The following is an 11,164-nucleotide window of genomic DNA, read 5'->3' as shown; positions in this document are numbered from 1 at the left end:
TATTGGGTTTAAAAAAAAAAAAGTTTATTTTCTTTCATCACCAGGTGTTCTTTCACGTATAAATTACCGAGATGATGTTTCCATAACACAGCTTAGGGCACTCCAGAGAGGGGAACCTGCAAAACAGACCTAGTTAATTTTTCATAGAGGAGGACCATCAGGAGCAATAAGCCGATGTTCCTCTTTCCCCTTTTCCAGATGCTTTCTCCACTGCTGCATCTTTCCAAACCTAGCCCCTTACATTTTTCCAGAAAAAAAAATGCAGTTCTGCCGAGACCTACATGAAAGGGAGGAACTGTTGAAATGTTAATTTTACCATCTGCTGTTGAGGCCTGCTACCTTTTTTTTGTGTTTTCTTTTTTTTTTCTCTCTCTCCCTCTGTCTCTCTGTCTCTCTCTCTCTCACACACACACACACACTTTCTCTCCCTGCCTTCTTTAATTCCCTGTAGTTCTGTTCTGTTTTATGAATGCACTGGTATTTTGGTTGTTTGAATTTTTGGGATATCTCAGAGAGCAGAAGGACTCTGACTTGGAGAAAAACACAGCATCACCACATGGAGGGAGGGACAGTACCATTAGCCTGCTGTTTAGATCCCAGTCACTCCCAGTGACTCCCACTCCTCACCAGTCCCCCAATCCCAGTTACTCTGCTTCTACCCAGTGCACACCAGTGTCTCTCTCTCTCTCTCTCTCTCTCTCTCTCTCTCTCTCTCCCCCCCCATCTATCTCTCTCTTCCTCTCTCCCTCTATCTCCCAATGTCTTCAGGGACTCATATAAAGTGTTTATCTAAATGTGAGGGATTTTAATCATTAATTTACAAGACCCCAAACACTCCTCATCTAATAATGCTTTGTTTAACACACACACACCAGTCTGCATAGTTTCCTGTAAGCTCTCTAAACCCACCCAAAAGGAAATCACACCGAGAAATCCATTGCAACTATTTGTGTGAAGCAAAAAGAAAAAATAACAAGTTGACAGTTTTTAAACCTAAATTTCACCAGGTTTGCAATGCGGCTTTTGCCAAATGGACAGATTCCTTTGTGAGATTTGATAGTTGGCAATTAGGCCGGGACATCCTGTGTGCAGAGTTGCTTAGCATTTTCCTTGGCTGGGATCTGGTTGTTTAGTCTGCTCTCATTGTGAGCTGTTTCTGAGCTACAGTTGACGGTTGTTTGCAAAGTGCTAGGAAAATGTGTGAGAGGGGGGCCAGTCGGTGCTCTCTCTCTTTCCCTCTCACTCTCTCTCTCTCTTCTATTTATTTATTTTTCCCTGTCCTTGGATTGGAACTGCTGGAATCTGATTTGTGTTCATGTTTCTCTCTTCTTTCTGAGCGGTTTTTAAGTGTGGCTGCTGAAATCTAGACTTTGTATGACCTCACTGCGCGGCCTGCGTTTCATTAATGACCAGCTCTGTGGTTTGGGGAGAGGAATATTTTTCATATGACACCGCCTTGCATTAGTACGGAGCAGCAGCTGCAGAAACCCCAAAACCATCCAATTTTGTGGCTTTGAAAGGTGTGAAAAGTTCAGCTCCCTATAGCAAGCCTTGCATTTATAATTGTACGCTTGTGTGTGTCTAGAAACGGAACTACCGTAGACTTGTAAAAGAAAAAAGAGAGAGCGAAGGAGGGGTAGACAACATTTTAGCATCTTGATTAATGTGTAATTTTGTTATTGTACGACTTCATTCTATTTGGCTCTTTGAGGTCTTCTCCTACAAGTAGGTCTTTCTGTGGCTTTTTTTTTTTTGTGCCACATCTGGCCTCTGCAGTGTTTCTCTTCACAGATTGATTGATTTGCCAGGCTTTGTTGGAAACGACTCACGCAAACCACTCAGCAATTGACTAAGAAGCATGCAACAATACTCAGGCTCACTTAGCAAACCTCTGTGCTCCCTCCCCTCCAACTTCAACTCCCAGACACTAGACTACTGTAACTCTGTTAGGTACCTTGCAGGATATTGAATATCCAAAAGGAAACCCCAGATTTGTCCTGTCCCCAAACAAAGAAACCCTTGTGTCTCAGCTTTTATACCAGACCTGGTCTGTCATCATGACACAACAAATGCTTGCTTCAATACCAGAAGAAGATAACCATGTGTACATTTTCCCAGATAATTCCTATCATTCATCACGGCACACTGCTATGTTTTCTGGCAGTATGAAGTGTTCTGTTGTCAGTAGTTTGAAGGCAGGAGTTTGGAACAGAGCAGAGGAAGATGGAGGTTAGTCACCGAGGCTCAGTGGGTCTGAACAAAAGGCGAGGGATTACCTAATAGTCCTGCTATGTATTTGAAGTCGAGTCTGTTTGTTTGGGGAGGTGCAGGGGTGTATGTGCTGTGAAATGTCTCCGTAGCAGCTGATGGGTACTTTTAAGCTGTCAGAAAGATCCCCTTTGCCATCCGTCTTCTTGAATAGATTGCAACAGGCTCCGACAGGGCAAAGGGAAAGGGGATAGAAAAGTTAATGATGTCTCTCCCAAGTTTTTCTAAAGTACTGTACGCCCTCTAAATATAATTGGGTGCCAATGTATGTAAATGAAAATTAAAATGGGCCTACAATATGAGCTGCTTGACAATTTCAGTCAGTAGCTAACTTGAGCTACGCGATGCACGTTCGACACACTATTTCTGGGGTGGTGTTACAATCGTGTTCAAGAGATTAATTCTGTCACAGCAAAACATCGTCAACTGGTAAACCATTTAATTACATGCCAAGAGTGCAAAAACAAACTGCTAAGAAAAACAGAAGAAAGTCACACATTTTGCCAAGGGTACTTATGTATGACTTCAGGTAATTGGTTTAATTTAATGTATACTTTCCTTTTGTTAACCTTCGCCAACCTCATTAAAACAAATACATCCACAGTCATACAAGAGGGAAAAGTAATTTAAAAATTATTTAAATGTGGCCACAATGTGAGAAGAACAGATTGCGCTGGTCTTCTCTGAAAGTCAGGTCTCCAAGACGTTTTATACTTATACTTATTCTTTTCTTGAAGTTTTTTGAGTAGTAGCTACTTTAGAACATCAAGATATATTTTGTATGGCTTTTTAAATGGGATCATTTCCTTTTCCCCCATTTTACTGGATTAGGACCTTTTTCCTTGTGATTTTGAATAAACAATTACAACTGTCAAGCCACTCTCAACCACACCAGACTCGTCTGTTTTGATAAATTGTACATCTAGTCCTATTTTCAATGTCATCACAGATTGCTTTTTTGCCACTCAGAGCACAGAACATGGACAGCTTTTAAAGGTAGTGAGTAAGACTGTTAAGTGGTTCATTCCTCTCACTAAAGGCTTTTTATTGAAGCTTTAATAGCGGCTGTATAATGAATTATAATGTATTCCTCCAATTGCAAATTTCCCTCTGATATTGCGATGTGGTATGGCAAAACAAATTTCTGAATGTTATTGTGACTACCTTTTAGGAACACAAATCAATTACATGTTTTTTTTAGTAGTAGTTATGCTACGTCCATCCTGTTTCCATTCAATTTGCCCAATGCCACATGGAATGGCAGTGGAATAATTGAGGTAGCTAACTCTTTTCAAAGTGATGTACCTCATCCACTTTCAAACCGTACAAGGTGAATCAGTATCTGTTTGTGGCACATGCCATGGACGGTTGCCAATCTACAATACAGCAAGATTTAGTCCCATAATGCAAGGGTACATCGGAACAGGTAGTTTGAAAGATCATTGAAAAGCAATGCGAATCTTATTGCAGTTCCTAGTAATTCCAATTTGATGGAACATTAACAGCATGTTCCAGAATGCCATCAAAGTGACTAAAATTCCAAAGTTCATGCAAACTTGTTGCTGAAAGAGTTTTTCGTTCAGAGCAAATTGCAGAGCACCAAAATCCTTGAGAAGTATATCAGGGAAATCTTCTCCTGGAGTAAAAATTGGCAGTTGCATACTGTCTTTGACCAAGTGAAGCCTTAACCACTCCTGAGGAACATGTGCCATTTAGGAAGATATAAAGGAGTAATTTTATTACCCGGTACATCTCCCCCTCAGAAGTGATTTCATTTCTCCTTTCAGCCTCCGCAGGAGCCTTTATTTGATCTCATATTCCTGAGTTTAACTGCCTCAAACCGGTCGGCCTCAGTTTATTTTCATTTGGAAAACACATTTTCTGTTCGAGAAGAGGCAGGAGGGGGTGGCAGGGGTGGTTGTGGCATGGGGGGGGGGCAGACTGGGACTGTGGCGAGTTTCTGTATCGAATGTAAATGTCCTCTCTCTTGGAGCGACTTCTTACTGCAGATTGTTGGAAACCAAACTTTAAGTATCCCTCCCCTTTTGTCTGACAGAGAAGAGAAGCTTGATTGGTGTGTTTGGCCCCACTCGTAGTTAATCATGAGACATCTCTCTCCTCCCTCTCGAGTCCTCCCTGTGGAACACAGCGTTTCATAGGACCTCACCTCATATGGAGAATTTCTGTGTAAATTTAAATGAAGAAAAATGTAACTTTTCTGTTTTTGTTGTCATCGTTATCACTAAGCCTTGTGTTAAGAGTAGGTTCAGATGTGTGTCCTGCTAAAGTACTGTAGATACCTGTACTGTCTGCTGAGTAAATACACTGAAGGTGAACACAGCAGCATCAGGTAGAGCAACCTGGACCAGAGGCTCAAGTGTTTGCCACCTTAGTGACGAGTAGTTTATAAACCCATAAACTCACCAGCCTCCAGAGCTGGCATCCTACCAGCCCGTAGGGCCCACTGTGACCCCCCCCCCGCTTACATTTTTTAATAACCTTTATTTATCCATTTATTTCTAGTCCTATTGAAGTCAAGAGACCTCTTTTGCAAAGGAGACCTGGCCAGAAGAGCAGCTTTGGTTCCCCTGGCCTAACCCCTCCTTGCCCTCTCACTCCCCCTCGCCTCCCCCTCATGGCCAGCTGGAGGAGCCATAGCCCCCCCCCCCCCCTCTCTCTCTCTCTCTCTCTCTCTCTCTCTCTCTCCCCCGTGTTTCAGTCCAGTCCTATATCTCCTGTAAGCATCTCCTCACTCCGCCTGCAACACCTACGTCTTCTCTAAGCCCCGTCTGATGACAGCACGATGAAAACATCTCTGGTGAAAAGTGCCGTTTCAGAGCTCCGGAACTCCAACTCCCCTGAATAGTTCCCCTTTTTTTTTTATTTGGGTAGCCTCCACCGGGCATCGTTCCACCCAGCCAATTACATCCAGATGTAGTTCCTATTACCCCGCCCTCTCCCGCCGAATTAGTGGCTAGTAAAAATTAGGTTGGAATTAGCAATGGTGTGGAGAATGGTTTAGTTTGAAAAATTCCACTTAATGTTTATTATTCTTTTGGTGGGATGCCATTTTTCCCCTGAATTAATTTGAGTTGTTTTTTTTTGTTGGTGTAATTGGTGTCTGTTTGAATGGTATGAATGAATGGACAGCCTCTGTGTCACTGGTAAGGCTCGGACGGTTAGGTAATCCCAGTGTTCAGGAGGAGTTTCCGATGCCAAGGGACAGATCCATCTATCCGTGTCCCGCTAGCTTCTGCAGATAACACCTGAGGTTTCACATAATCTATGTGAACCGCAACTGGATGGCAAGGAGTGTAACAGCTTGTTAATACAGCGTTGTTACTACACAGGGATAGGGGCAACTTAATTTAGATTGTTACCGTTACCTTTTTTGTGGTACATTTATACAGGTGCTCCGGTCTTTTGACTTCCACTGGAGCTTGTCTTATACCTCCGTTTAACTGTGTAGCTGTGGTTATGGGAAGACTACTCCATCTGGCAGAGTGGAGCTATGGGAGGCTCACACACAGCAGATCAATGTCAGAAATGGGTTTCATATTTATCCCCTAACAGGAAATAATGTGCATAGCGGCTACTTTACCCCCGGTTTTTAAACCATTCTCTTTCATCCGATGACACCTTACTGGCCAGGAACATTAAAAAAAAATCAGTATCCTCCTGTATATCCACTGACTAGGAATCTAATTTAAACTGCAGCCTTTACAATATGATAATATCTACCACTGTGATATAAAGGGAAGTTGTCTGGCATACAGTAGTCTTTCATCTGCCTCCAATCTGCGATATAATAGATAAACTGCTGTGAGGTGTACTTGCTTGTTTAAATTTACCCACACGGCGCACACAAGTCCTTTGATTTCATCAAACTCGTCTAATTCAAATACGCTGCTTTTGAAGAAAACCTACATTTTTTAAGGGGAAGGCGCAGAAGAGCCAATTTAACCTGGAGAGTCTGTCGCATTCTACCCAATGCTTTTCTGTTTGAAGTGCCTGGTCAGCTTGAACTGGCTGACTTCTGTCATTTCGATCTCTTTTATTTTTCTGCCTGTAATGTATACTTCAATTCCCCCTGCAGCTGCCGGCAGAGGGGTAGCAGGTATCATTAAGGGGATAGAGGCAGCCAGAGAGGCAGCCAGAGAGGCAGCCAGAGAGGCAGCCAGAGAGGCAGCCAGAGAGGCAGCCAGAGAGGCAGCGATGGAACGCCTGCTGCTGAGGGCTAGCGCTGGGCCTATACGTGGTTCCTCGTGGCGCATGTTGACATTTCTGTCCTTATGAATGTGTGGCCGGCTGGTTTATTTTCAATAGGAACTCAAGGCTGGGCAGTTCCCCCCGCGAGCTGCTTATTCGGCCTGTTGATATTGAGTCGAGCAAACACTCTCTCAGGGATGTCCTGTTGGGCGCCGGGCCAAAGTCGCAAATGGAAGTCACATGTGAGTGAGACTCCTGTGTGGAGAGCCCCAGAGAAAGAGAAAGGCCAGCAGCCCTACAGGGGTGGTTGGAATCAACTACCTAATGGCCACCGATAGTGTTAAGTATTCTCTAACTCATTAATGGTTAACTTTTAGCATGTTTATTTGGGATTAAACGTATTCTTTTATTGGTTTTATGGATGAAATATACAAGATAACCAGTTATGTTGCAACCTTTTCGTCAATATGCAGGTTTAGACAAGGGACAACCGGTAAGCTATTCTTTTGGCAGTTAATGGTTAACTGGTAATCGATAACCACTGGAAACAGCTTGCTTTTTGATTGATACACTGGTCTTGTTTTTTTAAATGTATTCATTGTGAACAGGCTTATTTTTGACTCTTATTCAGTGACTCGGTTGGGGCTTCTGCTCTTGGAGAAGAACGACTGATAAAAAAGCCTGTTATTGTTGCTGTTGTGACTCTGGTGGCAGGCGCTCTCTGCCTCTCCTTCTCCCCACTCTCGCCTTTCATCCAGTAAAATATCTATGTAAATATATTTGGACACTATCATTATAGGCTACTTAATAGGGATTTCATTAGGAACCCTCTAAGCAAGGCAACAGGGAAGTTGCCATGGATACCCCGGTGCTTAAGTACAGTATATTAGAACGTTCGGCCTCCCACTTCTATAATCACTGAGCCGCAATGGTTCCATTTCGGCCATGTTCACACTCGTGGAAAACACTCGGAGGCTAGAGAGAGGCCTACCCCATCATTATGTCCTGTTTGTATGTTGCGTGTTCCGTGTGGCTGAACCGTGCTTGTGGAACGTTCATTAGCGAGATATGGACGGGCCTGCGTTGTTGCTATTTTGATATGGCCGTTCATTCGATTGAAATATCCCACGTGGTACAGTCGGAGACCTTATTTGTAGGGGCTGTGTCTTTATGAAGTCATAATGCAACCACAGTGGGTTTTGTGTTGAGTGCATTGGGAGATGTCTTCAGCAGCTTACTGCATATTGTAGCACAGGTCTGGAGGGAGGAGGGGAGGGGGCGGGTGGGGGGAGGGGGGGAGGGGGGGAGTGTATTCAAGTGTATAACCTCTCCATGCAAAGTGAACATCTTTGACGCTCATGGCACTTGGGCAAAGGGCTGAAACAAATACAGCTCTTTCACTCACTGCACACACAAGCTACTGGGCCACACACACTCTCTCTCTCTCTCTCTCTCTCTCTCTCCCCCTCTCTCTCTCTCTCTCTCTCCCTCTCTCTTCTAGGTTCACTCCATTGTTGGCCTTTTGATAAAAAATAAGTGACATTAAATAATCAAACCTAAAGTAAGTGGCAATTCAACATCAGTGTGTTTTTCCACATCTCTTAATTCCCATTTGTTTCAGCGTCAAAGTGTTTTGGCTACAATAAATCACCCCGTCGATTAGTGAGGTTTGCGGAGGCAGTGGTTTGACCTTAGCAGCGTCTTCGCCCTGGAGCCCAGGCTGCAGAGTGACGAGACTCTCGCCCAGTGGGCACTGCTGGTGTCGGCTGCGGTGGTGGTGGTGGTGGTGGTGGTGGTGGTGGCAGTGGTTGTCGTAGTTGTAGAGGTGTCAATGGTGTCATTCTCCAGTGTGTGTGGAGACGTGTGGAACATAGAGATGGGCTCCTGACACCGACGTCAGACGGCCCCGGGCGATGCGCTTTGTGTCTGCTTTAATTGAAAATTAATAGTTAGAGGGTTGCTATGGAAATGATGCCATCGCTCGGAGACAGAAACCTACACCATCACAATCACCGCCACCCGACTTGCCATGGTACGTTCGTAACCATCCCCCCACCCTGCGATACCACGTCTCTCTCTCTCTCCTTCTTCTCCTTCTTCTTCTGCCACAGAGGAGAGACACGTCGCTGGTGGGTCTGTTTGTCCTTGTTGACCTTGGCAGCGGAAAAAAGACCTGGGGAGACAGAGAAAAAAAAAAAGAAAAAAAAAAAAGCCATGGAAAATAACGGCAAAAACAGAAGTGTTATTATAGAGATGCTCTGGCGTCTTGTTGCCTGACATTGTGGACGGGGGAGAGTGGCTTTCTGAAGGGCCGGAGGAGTGTGTTTGCCTCAGCTCGGCGCGGCACTAGAGGCGCTTTACAGGCCGGTGAAGGAGCGTCATCGCCAACAGCTCGACGTGTCCAAAGTGAAAATGGCGGAAATTGCCCGCCCGACGCCTGTGCTCGAAGCAATTAGAGAGTTGTTTAAAAGTCATCCCCCTTTTCCTTCCTTTTTTTTCCTCTCTCTCCCCTTGTTGTGTGTTTACCCAACGCCTCAGTCGGTCGAGGCTAATGAAAATGCTAAATCTTTTGGCCTCCTTTGCAGCTTTAATAATGATATCATACAGCTAAAATATGCTCCAGTGGAGCTGGTAGATAATATGCTCTCCGAGCCTGTTAAATCATGCCAGCGCACCGCCGCTCGGAGCTGGAAGTTCAAGTGGTCTTACCCCGAGTTAGAGGCTAGATCTTTTACTAAATAAATCTGTCATGCCTGCCTAGGGTGCCTTGCTCGGAACATTGGAAGTTCTTGCTCTCCATGCTGTTCGTGTGTCCGCGTGCGTGTGCGTCTGCATGTGTGTGTATGTGTATGTGTGTGCGTGTACGTGTGTGCAAATGTGCGTGAGTGGGCACAGTTCAAACTGGCAAATGTGTGTGCTGTGTGTGGACACACAAGATTCCACAAACTACTGTATATTTACAGCACACACACACACACACACACACACACACACACACACACACACACACATACTCCCTCTCTCTCAATCCGACACAGGCGTTTTAAGGGGGGAGCTAGCTTGTGTGATTTTCCTACCCACCCACCCACCCACCCACCCTTCCCCACATATCAGTCTCCCTCCTCGGGTTTCAGTGGTGTCTACACAAACACAGGCAGACCAAGCAGCAGCCCCGGCCCCAGTATTAAACCTCATCTCCCCAAGTCCATGTGGCGTTGTGAGCTGGTAGCAGATGGACTTGCCGCTGCATCTGCTGTCTGCAGACCGCGCTTTGTACTCCCTTCTCCTGGGGGAGACCCGCGCTTTCTTCTCTGCGAGTAGATTCCTGTCTGCTGGAGCGGCTAAGAAAAACATCTGTGGCATGCAAGAGGGAGAGAGAGAGAGAGAGAGAGAGAGAGAGAGAGAGAGAGAGAGAGAGAGAGAGAGAAAAATCGACAAAAGGATTGACAAACACCATTAGCTCAAAATGTTCTGTCTCGTTGCTAGCTAGTGTGTTGTTTACAGTATGGCAAATATGTCAATACATCCTAGTGAGGCAGAGCCGGGCTGCCGGCAGAGGGGACTCCGCGGTTCTAATTACTCATGGTAAACGACTGGATCCGCTGTTCAAAAGGCTGAGGCTTGATGAACATCTGTAAGGACAAATGTGTCTTTTGTGAAGTGGTTTCCTCGCGTTCTTCCTCCGAGAGGGAAAAGCTGTGAAAAGCTGTGTCTGTCTGTCTGTCTGTCTGTCTCCTGTGCTTTTTCTCTCCTCCTCTCCTCTCCTCCTCTCCTCCTCTCCTCTCCTCTCCTCCTCTCCTCTCCTCCTCTCCTCTCCTCCTCTTTTCTAATACTTCTTCCCTCTGTAAAGAGAGAGCTCTTTTTTGAGTTCCACCAGGCTTAGAGCACATTGTTGCACGCCTGCCCTAATAAGGGAAGCATATTTATCAGGGATGTGAGAAGCCGGGCAGAAGGGGGCTGACAGGCGGACGGACACACACTCCACTTCGTTCTTTTGACTGTGTGTGTTTTTGTTTTTTTTTCTGTGAGAAAAGTGAGAAAGCAGCGACTCTGCGCTGTTTTGGGAGATTTACACCGCTGGTGCCTCAACCTTTGCCCCCCCCCCTCCCCCACCCCCCCTACACCCCACCCTCCCCACCCTCTCTCACGCCGCTACGATTGAAAACACCCCCTCACCCCTCACAGCCGCCCCCTCCCTGCCAACTCCCTACCACCACCACCCCCCCCCCCACCCCCACCCCCACCCCCTCCCTCCCCCTGCCGATCAACCGCTGATTTTTTGTGTACGATTGGTCCTCGGGTGTCAAAACAAATCCGAAGGGGCTGCCTGACTTCTAATTACCAGTGTGAAATGCCGACGATCTCGGACGTGACCGGGCAGAGGAGCGCTCGCGCTAGTGTAAATACTGCTGTAAATACTTCTTTGATGATGTCTTTGACAGTTAGCGTCACCTAGTTTCTTTTTCTTTCTTTTTTTTCTCCTTTCTTTCTTTCTTGCTTGCTTTCTTTCTTTCTTTCTTTCTCCCTTCTTTCTTTCCCCCTTGTTGGTTTCTCTCTGATGCTGTTTTCTACCAGTGGCATTCTTTTTTTTTGGGGGGGGGGGTTTCTATCCCTCCTTTTGTTTTTTTGTGTTTTGATGCACGCTAATGCTCAGAGGCTTCTAAAGAACCTTCGATTGACTCTCACA

The sequence above is a fragment of the Argentina silus genome (genome assembly GCF_951799395.1).
Source record: "Argentina silus genome assembly, chromosome: 20".
NCBI lineage: Eukaryota > Metazoa > Chordata > Actinopteri > Argentiniformes > Argentinidae > Argentina > Argentina silus.
Note: the sequence above shows the minus strand (reverse complement) of the source record.